We start from the raw sequence: 12797 nt of genomic DNA, 5'->3' as shown, positions 1-12797 counted from the left end.
ATATCAAACCAAATCAAGAAAATCAATGTTTGTGGCTAATCATACAATTGTTGATTGGGGACCCCATGGTATGTGGTTATCTGACTGCTCAGACGATATTCACAACACTGTGTGTAATATGGAAGGTCACTGACACTACGATGGAACATTACTGTGACAAAGGACTTCTTGAGTGGCTTGACGGTGGATTAGCCCCACCCCGTCCTAGGATCGTCCTTGATAAAACAGAGTGGGCCTGAACAATGGGCCATTTGGAAACTTGCTGCACGCACCAGAGCACGGAAAAACTTGGGACTTGGACTGGACATTTCATAGGGACCAGTCGTGGTCATATTAACTATTTCTTTCTCTATAATCAGTCATATTTTATACAGGCCTGTGTCCCACTTCCTTTTGTAATAGCCATAGAAAATTTACAATTTAATAAGACTTTTACATTCTGTAACTTGTATTGATTGCAAACTATATACTTGTCTTAACTCCTCTATTTCTTTAAGCTACTCAATTTTGTGTTACTCCTGTTCAATTAAATCATAGTGCCTACAACTGGGAACAAATCAAATTTCATTTACAAAATATACGTGATAATGCCTCTCTGAATGTACAATTACTGCAAAAGAAAATCTTTAAAACTTTTTCTAAAAATCTGCCCTCTTCCCCTAATTTGGAAACTTTAGCTGAACAAATTATCCCGGCTAGACCCTCGAGGATGGTTTCAAAGTATTACCCACAGTATCAGGTCTGAAACTGTAACTTTGGTGATTGTCTTGATAATTATATTTGTTGTTTACAGTCACCTTTCTATAAGGTTGGTTAATACTAACCAAACTCATTTGGTCAAGACCTTTTTTACAAATATAATAAAATAGGGGGAATTGTCAGGAAGCATTTAACAGGAGGCTTCCTGTGTGCTGTTTTGGATCTGTCAGGAATTCTCTGCTCCTTATTAATTCCCGAGTATTCAGGAATTAAGAGGAGAGGCAAGCCTCTCCCAGGACTGAGGAATCCAGGCATTTCCTTCATTAGTTTTTCTATATGGTGATAAGTACCCTCTTCCTTCTTGTGAACCATATGATAAAAGTGATTGTTTACAAATCTCTCTCTTTAATATGGATTGCCTATGTTTTGTAAGTCTGGAATTTTAATCATTATCTTTGCTGAGAATAACTACTTTGTAAGACAATATATATGCACACACCATGTTGATTAAAACACCTTTGCTCCATCAGAGCTCTGGTCCCCGTGTCTTTCTTTCTTTCTTTCTCTCTCTTTCTCTCTCTCTCTCTCTCTCTCTCTTTCAGGCTGATCCCCTGGAGCACAGAGGCTCTCTGAGTTCACTTTCCTGCCCGGGCTTCTAAGACCCTCTCGAGAAGGCGCTCTGCGTCTTCACCCCATCGAGAGGGCGCCTGAGGCCTCCGTGAACAGAGCAAGTCCCATGTCAGGGGCTTTATTGGTTTTCTGTGTAAACCAAGGAATATCAGCCTCTTTCTCTCTCCTTTACTTTCTTATTGGTCGACTCTGGACCATGAGGTTCCGGTCCATTAAAGGACCTCAACACATCTTCACAAGCACAAATTTATAACATTGGTAGGATTATTACTTCCATTTACAGACAAGGAAACTGAGGCTCACTGAGATCAAGGAACCTGGGCGCCACCAATTCCAGGATTCAAATTCTGATTCACTCTGCTGTTTAGTCTCCTTGTGCAGGAAGACACCCCCCGCCTCAACTCAGGAAAAATGAAAGCCCAGGCAAGGTCCCAGACAGAAGATGAGATGGTTGGATGGCATCACCAACTCAATGGACATGAGTTTGAGTAAACTCCAGGATTTGGTGATGGACAGGGAGGCCTGGTGTGCTGCAGTCCATGGGGTCGCAAAGAGTCGGACACAAGTGAGCGACTGAATTGAACTAAAGGCAAGGTCCCAGGGCATGAGGCATACACAGTAAGAACAAGCCAATGCCTGAGTAAACCTCTTGTCCACGGCCAGAGCATTTAAGTGACTCCAGTTGAGGAAAACGTTAATGCTGGAACCAAGCTCTTTTAGCATCTGAAAGAGGTCACTGGAGGGCAGTGACCACAACGGGCAGGCCAGCTACTGACCAGAGACACATCCTGACAGGGAAGCAGGCCCAGATCTATGGAGATTGTTTACTTTTTTAACACATAGAGATATTAAGCTACAAATCAAGCTCAAAATATATTACTTGACTTTTTCTCTGTTAATAAACAAATGAGTAGTAGTGAGTTCAAAAATAATTACAAAAACCATATGACATCACTTATATATGAAATCTAAAATATGACACCAATGGACACATGTACAAAACAGAAACAGACTCACCGACGTACAGGACAGACTTGTGGTTGCCAAGGGTGAGAGGGGCTGGTGGGGAGAGGATTGGAAGCTTGGGACTAGCAGACGCAAACCAGTATATGAAATGGATAAACAAGGTCCTACCATATAGCACAGGGAACTACACTCAATATTCTGTGATAAACCATATGGGAAAATACATGATAAAGAATATACAGGTGTACCTGAGTCATCCTGTTATACAGCAGAAATAGCACAATGTCGTAAATCGACTATACGTCAATACATTTTTTAAAGGAATAATTGCAAGAATACCCAACCCTTAATGATGGTTTTCTCTGAGACGGGGAGAGGAGTGACGATTTCAGAGAATCTCCCTCAGCCAGTCAGACATTTCATAATATGCAAATGTTTAACAGTGAATATATACACTCCCATAAGCAGAAAATAAGCAAATGAGGCTGCTAGTCAGGCCAAGAGTTTATGCTGCAGTACCAGTGCTACAGTTAAATGATGCTGTGCCAGGAAGCACCACCTTAACCCAGATGGGGTCTTCCCAGGCGGCTCAGTGGTAAAGAATCTGCCTGCCAAGGCAGAAGACTCGGGTCTAATCCCTGGGTCAGGAAAATCCCCTGGAATAGGAAATGGCAACCCACTCCAGTATTCTTTCCAGGGAAATCCCACGGACACAGGGCCTGGTGGGCTACAGTCCATGAGGTCACAAAGAGCTGGACATGACTTAGCAACTAAACAACAGCATCAACAAAGCACAGGTGGAGCCTGAGGCCCAGACCGTGCCTTCTTCATTTCCTGTCCCCTCCCGCTGCCTCCAGATACATTCAAAGAACAGTGCTGAAACACCAGCTACTCCCTGGTAATGAAGTCCAAGTTCACCTATGAACAATCTTGCCTTATACCTCTTTCCCAATTCAAATCAAGGGCAAACCATTCATCATTCCAGCAGAGCCCAGAAAACTGCATACACTGATCTTCTGAATTTTATCACCTGCTCTTCAAGGAATATTGAGCCCTTATGACTTGACAGTGATTTCATTACAATTTAAGAATATCATATATAACCCATTTTGCGATCCTGTCGCTAAATAATCAGTAATACTTATTATTGAAACAGATGTACTAATGAAATGGACAGGTTTGGGTTTATCAATATTCTTCTTGGGTTGATTTTATCTTTTTATGTCAAAATAATGCAAAAATAGAACTGAAACTTTGCAAAAAGACAATTTTTCTTCTTTGATAGTATCAGTAAGAGCCAGGAGTCTAACTATATAGATTTACCTTGTGAAAATTAGTCTTTCTGAAGTCAGTAAGAAACTCCAGTTCTCAGGGATTCCCAGTTCCATTGTATAGTTTGGAGTGGCAACAAAACAAGAACAGATTTCAATAATAATTTCATCCATAACACAACACTGTAAAAAGTGATTAAACAATAACTTCATCTTTTAGGGAATAAAAGTGTTCAAAAGGCACAAAACTGTGGACTGGCACACCTGACTATTTGTCTTCCAAGCCACTGGACATTTGCATCTCCCTTGTCCTCTGGCCTCCAACTCCCCAACTCATCACCTCCACTCATCATCAACCCCGGGGATTCCACTCTAGGAACCATTACAGGACCTTCAACTCCCCTTGGACAGAATCAATCCGCAAATCCTCCCAATCCAGAAGCTTCATAGTTCGCATGCTCTGTACCTCTATTGTTGAGAGCTCCTTGTAGCCAGGAACTATTTCTATTGCCTTTGACCCCTGTGTCCAGCCTGGCACCCAACCCAGAGCAAACACTCAATACTCGACAATAACAAACAAACTGTGACAGTAACTTGGATTCAATGTCCAGACTTAACCACTACTGGCTGCTTCATGCTGAAGAGTCATCGGTTTCTCTGGAGCACTGTCTCCTCATCTGTAACACGCACACACACACACATACACACACAAACCATGATCATCACACTACATGACTTAGAACTGCAGGAAGAGCCAGGGCTATAATGAATGAGAAAGCAGTTCGTAAGGTATAAACCAAAGCACAAGGTGAATTCTATTCCAGCTCCCCACATCCAGGTACATGGCGAGGGACTGGGGAAGCACAGGAGAAACAAACTCAGGGCTGGCAATGCCTCCCACAGTGGCCCTGGGCACCAGGACTCTGGAGCAAGGAGTTAGAGAGGGAGAAGCAGAGGAGGGACTGTTTGTTCTCAGCTGGATCCAGGGATACCAACTCCCTTTCCACAGTGTGGAGATGTAAGCAGAATGCAGGCAGGGTGGGAAACCCCTGTGCCCTGTGCCCTGTGCCCTGTCCCCCCACCAAAGGAAAGAAGTAATGGAGGCCAGGCAGGAGGTGGGGGGAGTGCTCTGTGGCCAGAGGGCCCTTGGCAAGAGTTTCCCTGTTGATGCCAGGCATGGACAGCCTGGGTATGAAGGGATTACAGCAAGGAAACACACCTCGATGTGGAAGATAACAGCAGTGCTGGGGCTGGGTACATGACCTTCTGGAGGCTGTACCCACCAGGAAGCGGACTGCTCAGACAAAGATCTAGCTGAGCAGGTGGAGCTGCCCTCCAGGCACAACCACAGGAGGGATTTCCCATAAATGCCCTTTACCTTTGGCAAAAAGGAGGTCACCGAGTTTCCTCTGCTTCCTGGTTGTTTTTCTTCCTGCTTACTGAACTCCCTACTATGCATGCTGGGAACATGTAAGCACATGCACAGGAGGCTAAGGGTACTATGGTAATGACCCCTCACACCTGAAGAGTGTTCTGAAATTTAAAGAACGATCTCACCCACAGCCAATTTGAGCCTGATAATAAATAACCTTCCCATTTCATAGACATGGAAAGTGAAGTTCAGGATGAAGTGCCTTGCCTAGAATTCCTAAAGCTAGGACTCCAGCCCTTCTGCCTCACAATATCTCTACCCTCCTGCCCTGAGAGATGCAGGTTTGATCCCTGAGTCTGGAAGATCCACTGGAGGAAATGGCAACACTCTGCAGTATTCTTACCTGAAAAAATCCAGTTCTCATTCCAAAGTCAACATTTGGATTGGCCTGTCCTACCTTGCCCCTTGGCCAACCTTGTGCCAGCCAGACATTTTAACTGAGCAGCTTCTTGGAGGCCCTGCAAGACTGCGAGAAGCACCTGTGACACTTGCTTTTTGGGAGACACAAAAAGTGGTCAACTTTCAGGAGGAAGAAGCTCATTGTGATCAAGGCCTTTGTATGAACAGGGCTTCCCTGGTTGCTCAGATGGTAAAGAATTCACCTGCCAATGCAGGAGACCCGGGTTCAATCCCTGGAGATTGGAAAGATTCAGGATTGGAAAGTTGGAAAGATTCCCTGGAGAAGGGAAAGGCTACCCACTCCAGTATTCTTGCCTGGAGAATCCCATGGACAGAGGAGCCTGGTGGGCTACAGTACATGGGGTCCCAAAGAGTCAGACACAACTGAGCAAGTATCACTTTCACTTTCAAGGCATAAACTAAAGCCTACATTATGAGACTATTCACTGCTCAATTCTAAGCAAGTCTGAAATCTATCTAAAAGGAAGAAGAAGCATGGTTTTCCAATCTTAATTCTAAATTCTTTCCAATTTATTCAAGCTCAAGTAAAGAATCCACTTACACTTATTAATACAAAGCTTTTATAAAATTTGAAATTTTAATAGACTGCCTGTAAGATCTCAATTGCCTTAGCCTTTTCCCCAGTTGGTCTCTCAGTGTGTGTGTGTATGGGTGCATGTGCGTGCACATACATGCGTGTATTATATGTTGGGTATTTTATTGGAAAGCTAAGAATAAATTTAAAAAGTCAGAAACTATGTTTTCTTCAACAGGAAGATTCCTCTTTCAAATTACCATAATGTGTTCTATTTTTTCTTATTCAGAAGCTGCCTTAGGAAATTGTATCTTAATACCCCTACAGAATTTTCAACAGATCTACTTTGAGTTAATTTTCTAGAACATTTCCATCCCATTTTCCAGTTTTCCCCCTCTATTTACTACATTCAACCAAAAAGCAACAAACATACATTTTATAGACTTAATTATCCTTGAAGCTAAAAGTAATCTGAAACTTGTTCCAATGCAAAGGCTAAAATTCCAAAAGCAATGATGAGTAAGCAGATGGCTGCTTACAGGGAAACACGAACAAAAATGATGCAGCCTTCTTTATACACCTTTTCCGGGCAAAATAACTCCAGGTTCTTTACCACATTATTAAAGTTATAAACTAATCTACCTTGAGGGCTTGGCAAAGACATAACAACCACAGACAGAGAGGAGAGTAGGGGAAAGAATGAAATGAGGGTGAAGAAAGGAGAGGTTAGCAGAGGAGCTGGTGGGAGGCACGTGGCAGGATTCTCAAGCACATCCTCCTGCCGCCTCCAGTAGGAACCACCTCCACTGAATTTATCCTAAGTTCTTCCTGCTAATGTCTAATAAGGCTGGCTAGTAGACAAAGCAACATTTAGTTTAAGAACAGGAATGCCCTTGGCTAATATTAGGTATGAGTGGTCTCTCTACTGATTTCTTTTTCTGATTTCTAGGCTGTACTAAGCCAATCTGCCACTTTGACATGACCCTGCATCCTTCTGGTTAATGGTCATAAGGAATGCAGCTTCCCCATGTAAGAACTGTAAAGTCACTGGGAATAAAAGCAATTGTACACATTAAGTGTCGATAGTGAAGTAGGAGATAGATGGGCCCCTGGGCTGGACAGCTGGTATTTGTCAAGTGGAGTCAAATTGAAGCTTCGTTCCCACCCAGACACTCCAAGGACAAAGCTAGTGGCAAAACTGAGCTGTGCTTAAGTTAAAAGATAAGATGACCTCTCCTCAAGTCAAGGAAAACTTCCCTGTCTTCACAAGTGCTGGAAGAATCCTTGGGGGTCAAAAAGGGAGGGGGGCACTACCCCATAATAAATGTGGGCATGCACCCACAGGCCTCTGCAGTGGGATCTATCTTTACAAAATGTTGAACACACATCTTGGGGAGGGTCCTAGGACCGACCAGTCAGGTGTGATTAAAAAAAAAAAAAAAAGATAATTGGCCAAAGTTAAACAAAGACCAAAGAGGACTGTCGTATATAAAGGATTTAAATCATCTCTTTACCATGCTCTTCCTCATTAGAGGGGGGAGCCCACACCCTTTCTCTCTGTGTATATATTTCTGTCTTGCTTCTGTCTTAAGCAAATTGTTTCTCTATGTGCTTTCCCATATACGATGCTGTGTCTCTATAATAATAATTAATGTTGTAGCTGTATTTATAGTTTTTGACTCCTTTAAACATTCTTACTTTCAAAGGGAAGGAAAAAACAGGGCTACTTTGCTTCTGGGCTTCCCTGGTGGCTCAGATGGTAAAGAATCTTGCTACAATGCAGGAGACCTGGATTTGAGCCCTGGGTCAGGTAGATCCCCTGGAAAAGGGAATGGCAACCCACGCCAGTATTCCCACCTGGAGAATCCCATGGGCAGAGGAGCCCGGCAGGCTACAGCCCATTGCGTCACAAAGAGTGGGACACGACTGAGCCACTAATACACACTTTGCTTCTAGCCTCTAGTCCCTGGTGGTCTAGCAGCTAGAATTTCTGGTTTTAATCCAGGCTACCCGGGTTCAACTTCTGGGCAGGGAACTAAGATCTCTCTTCAGAAGACTTCTCTCCCTCGAAGATCAATATGATGTGGAAGAGGAGGGCTCAACAAAGTGAGACATACTCTATTCTTTGCAAATGGTAGGCACTTGAGTATTTGCAAGTTATCTTGTTCCCCTCTTTTAAATGAACCGCTGGTTACATCACCAAATTCTAGATAGAGCAGAATCTACTCATTATTCTTAGAATATAACAGGTTGCCAACGTTAGACTTACCACTTAACAATGTTTATTTAGATACTCAGTTCTTTACGATTTTTGAACCATTTAGGAAATTTCCAGGGTATAGGGAAAACAAGACTGTATTTCATATAATTTATATTTTAGCCATTAAATTTTATGCTCCATTTTCAAGATTTCTGGAAAAGTTATCTAAAACTAACCATATACTAAGGCAAGAAAAAAAATCTCAGCCTAGAGCCAGGATGCCAGTAATCCCAGCCTAGATCTGTGCCTTTAGCAAGTCATCTCTCCTTCTTGAGCTCCACATCTCCATAAGCAAAAGCTGAAGTTTGGTTGATTCTGGGTTATAAATAAGCATCACCCTAAATAAATCAAGCTTTGTATTGTATTGAAAGGATGCTGGATCCAAGCCTGGTGGGAATAAGTGCAGAGTTCAGTTAACAATGTCCAAAGTCAAGGACAACAAAAACGCCAAGCGGTTCAGGAGCACTGCCCCGGAGATGACTGCTAAGGTCTCTCCAAGGTCTAAAACCTACGCAGAATATGATCTCTGACATATCCTTTAATGTCTTTTTCTCCAGAAACCCTGTCTAGGGACAATGGCTTAGGGAGCACAGAATGGGGCAAGTGACATTCGTCTTAGAAGAGACACCAAGTTGACTCTGGACACAAGGAATTCCAAGAGAGAAAATCCAGAGATGGGGCCAAGTAAGCACGGCCCTTATAAGGAATCAAACTATGCAACCCCAAAGTTCACCATTGTGGTGTAAGGATTTTTGAGTTTAGACTATTGAGAAAAAGCAAATGCCAAAAAAGCTCTCCATCCGATCCACATTTGTCTAAAAGCAGACTCAGACTTTTAATCACCAGAGAGAACTCTAGACCAGCCCAAGATGGCACCCAGAGGAACCTACATAAGAGACCTTACCAAAATAATCCTTCTTTTCTCTAAGTTCACCCCACACATTTGTCTTCCCACAGTCTGCTACCCTTGGAAGCCTAAAGCCCTTTTGCTGTGCGTGGTCACGTCTCTATACATGTATTGTTCTTTGCTCAGATGCTAACTATATAAGCCCAAGTTCCAGTCACCCCTCTGAGTCATCCAGTGCTGAGTTTCTCCCATGTATATGCATACTGCACGGAGAAGGAAATGGCACCCCACTCCAGTACTTTTGCCTGGAAAATCCCATGGACAGAGAAGCCTGGTGGGCTGCAGTCCATGGGGTCGATAAGAGTCGGACAGGACTGAGTGACTTCACTTTCACTTTTCACTTTCATGCATTGGAGAAGGAAATGGCAACCCACTCCAGTGTTCTTGCCTGGAGAATCCCAAGGACGGGGGAGCCTGGTGGGCTGCCGTCTATGGGGTCACACCGAGTTGGACACGACTGAGTGACTTAGCAGCAGCAGCAGCATATGCATACTGCATGTGCTATACGCTCTGATTTTCTCTTGTTAATCTGTCTTTTGTCAGTTTAGTTTCTAGGGCCTCAGCCAGAGAATCTAGGGAGTTGGAAAGAAAAGGTTCCTTTTTCCTCCTCTAGGCCTCCAGTCCATTCTGAAGGAGATCAGCCCTGGGATTTCTTTGGAAGGAATGATGCTAAGGCTGAAACTCCAGTACTTAGGCCACCTCATGCGAAGAGTTGACTCATTGGAAAAGACTCTGATGCTGGGAGGGGTTGGGGGCAGGAGGAGAAGGGGACGACAGAGGATGAGATGGCTGAATGGCATCACTGACCTGATGGACGTGAGTCTGAGTGAACTCTGGGAGTTGGTGATGGACAGGGAGGCCTTGCGTGCTGCGATTCATGGGGTCGCGAAGAGTCGGACACGACTGAGTGACTGAACTGAACTGAACTGAGGCTTCCCAGAACAGGCACCCTGTTCGGGATCAAGAGCTCTGTTTCCTTCATAAGAAGTTGGGTCCCCACCTCACACCTGGGCTCAGCCGTTTGTCCTGGCCCCTCCCTAGACTGACTGAATTCGGACTTTGGGCGTGGGGCCCAAGAAGCTGTGGTCCAACAAGCCCACGTGATTCTGGTCCACCCTCAAGTCTGAGGGGCACTGTTTTAAGGAACTCCAGGCTTGCTTGCTCCTCCCCCTTGATCTGATTGGAGGATCCTAAGTTACAACAATGAATCCAAACCTTTGGTTTGCCATTGATTACAAAACTAGCAGCACTGGCTGGGTCCTCCTGGGTCTCTCTGTCCTTCTTCATTCCTTGATTCTGAATTGCCTGACTGTGCACCCAGTAAAGCAACTTCTTAGTGAGCCACACATCTCTTAAGTGAACAGAAAGCCTTCTTTAGTATTTTGCCACACTGGAAAGAGACACAGAGCAGTAAAGGGCATCCGTAAACTTCACCTGAGAAGCTTTATAAAAATAGAGATGCCAATTCCCATTCCCAGAGAGTCTAATCTCGCTTATTTGGGTGAGTCTCAGGAATCTGCAGTTTGACCCAGTTCCTCAGGGTCCTGGGGAGCAGGTGGTGGAGGGGCCACTCTCTGGAAAACCCATCACTTCGTGATCCATCATGTGGAAACGCGAGAAGCAACACGTCCCCACAATCCCTGAAATGAGCTGATTTGTTTCCAATGACATCCATCAAACATGTTAATGACACAAATTAATGACTTTTAAGCAATTTGTCCCCTGGAGAAGGAAATGGCAATCCACTCCAGGACTATTGCCAGGAAAATCCCATGGACAGAGGAGCCTGGTAGGCTACAGCCCATGGGGTCGCAAAGAGTCGGACACGACTGAGCGACTTCACTCACTAAGCAATTTGTATGCTTCCTCAGTGGCTCAGCGGTAAAGAATCTGCCTGCCAATGCAGGAGATACGGGTTCAATCCCGGGGTTGGGAAGATCCCCTGAAGGAGGAAGTGGCAGCCCATTCCAGTAATTTTGCTGGAAAACCCCATGGACAGAGGAGCCTGGCAGGCCACAGTCCATGGAGTCACAAAGAGTCAGAGATGACTGAGTGACTCAGCACGTGCACACACACACACACACACACACACAAGTAATATGTGTAAGTGGCTGCCCATGTGATCAATCTTAATTTGCAAACACTGCTGAGTGCCTGCACAGGATCATAATGTGCCCAAACTCACATATAAATCTCTCACATGGAAGTTAAGCAGGTATGTAAGAATCTGGTGGGGACGACTCAATACTCCAAGGGGTAACATCCGGTTAACAGGATTGAAGCTGAAAAATCAACTGGACCATCAGGAGAGCACCTGTCCTGCCCTGGTGAGACTCATGCCTGATTTCAAAGCCAGTGCAGGGACCTGGGAGAGAAACCCTCTTCTCTCTGAGGCAGGTGTGTGTGAACCTGGAGACCCTCTCGAGGTTTGGAAGGTGGTGGAACTGAAAGAATTCCTCTCCCCCGACCTCAGGCAAAGTGCTCACGTGCCCACCATGTCAAATGTCGGGAATGTCTGTTACTTTGGAAGACAGAACCCAGACATTTCAGAGGTCACAGGTTGCCTATCCAACATCCCTTCTTCAGGAGAACAATCCTTTCTCTTCTGATAAAACTGGATTTGGGAGCATCACTTTTTTCGCCCCACTTGTGAGCCCTGGGAGCTTGTGGGCAGCTTGCTGGCTGCCATGACGATGGGAGAGAAGATATGAAAGCAGCTGACCGAGGGTGTGGTTAGCACAGCTGGCCGCATGCTGAATGGAGCTCCTTCAGCAGCCTCTGTTCCAGGTGCTGAGCTTCTGAAAGCCCATCCAGCCCCACTGTCTTCAGACATACAAGCCAAAAGCAGTTACAAAAGTGCAATAATACTTTCCACAGCTGTCATCCCCCTGCTCTCCCCACTGTGGCCCCATGTGACTTCTGGATGACTTGCTCCCTCTCACCCTGCAGCCGTGACATTGCCTCCACACAGGTTCCCCTTTTCCTCCATAAATGAAGCACTCTGTTCCTCCTCTTACACTGACCGTGTTTTCTTGCACTGTGTCGTTGTTTTTCAGTCGCTAAGTTGTGTCCGACTCTGCAATCCCATGGGCTGGAGCCAGCCAGAGTCCTCTGTCTATGGGATTTCCCAGGCAAGAATACTGCAATGGGTTGCCATTTCCTTCTCCGGGGATCTTCCCGACTCAGGGATCGAACCTACATCTCCTGGGTATCTTGTATTAGCAAGTGGATTCTTTACCACCATGCTACCAGAGTTCTCTTGCCTGATTAGCTGTTTACTGTCTCTCACAATTGGTCCACAGCTCCCACACAGCAGGGACCTCCTTTTACTTACTTCTAAATCTATTCTCCCCCTCTTCCCCCCAGAGTCTCAGTTCAGTTCAGTCACTCAGTCGTGTCCGACTCTTTGCAACCCCATGGACTGCAGCACGCCAGACTTCCCTGTCCATCACCAACTCCCGGAGCTTGCTCAAACTTATGATGGAGTCAGTGATGCCATCCAGCCATCTCATCCTCTGTCATCCCTTCTCCCATCTTCAATCTTTTGCAGCATCAGAGTCTTTTCCAGCAAGTCAGTTCTGCGCATCAGGTGGCCAAAATATTGGATTTCAGCTTCAGCATCAGTCCATCCAATGAATATCCAGGACTGATTTCCTTTAGGATGGGCTGGTTGGATCTCCTAGCTGTCCAAGAGACTC

This window comes from Bos indicus, chromosome 26 (genome assembly GCF_029378745.1).
Source record: "Bos indicus isolate NIAB-ARS_2022 breed Sahiwal x Tharparkar chromosome 26, NIAB-ARS_B.indTharparkar_mat_pri_1.0, whole genome shotgun sequence".
Lineage (NCBI taxonomy): Eukaryota > Metazoa > Chordata > Mammalia > Artiodactyla > Bovidae > Bos > Bos indicus.
Note: the sequence above shows the minus strand (reverse complement) of the source record.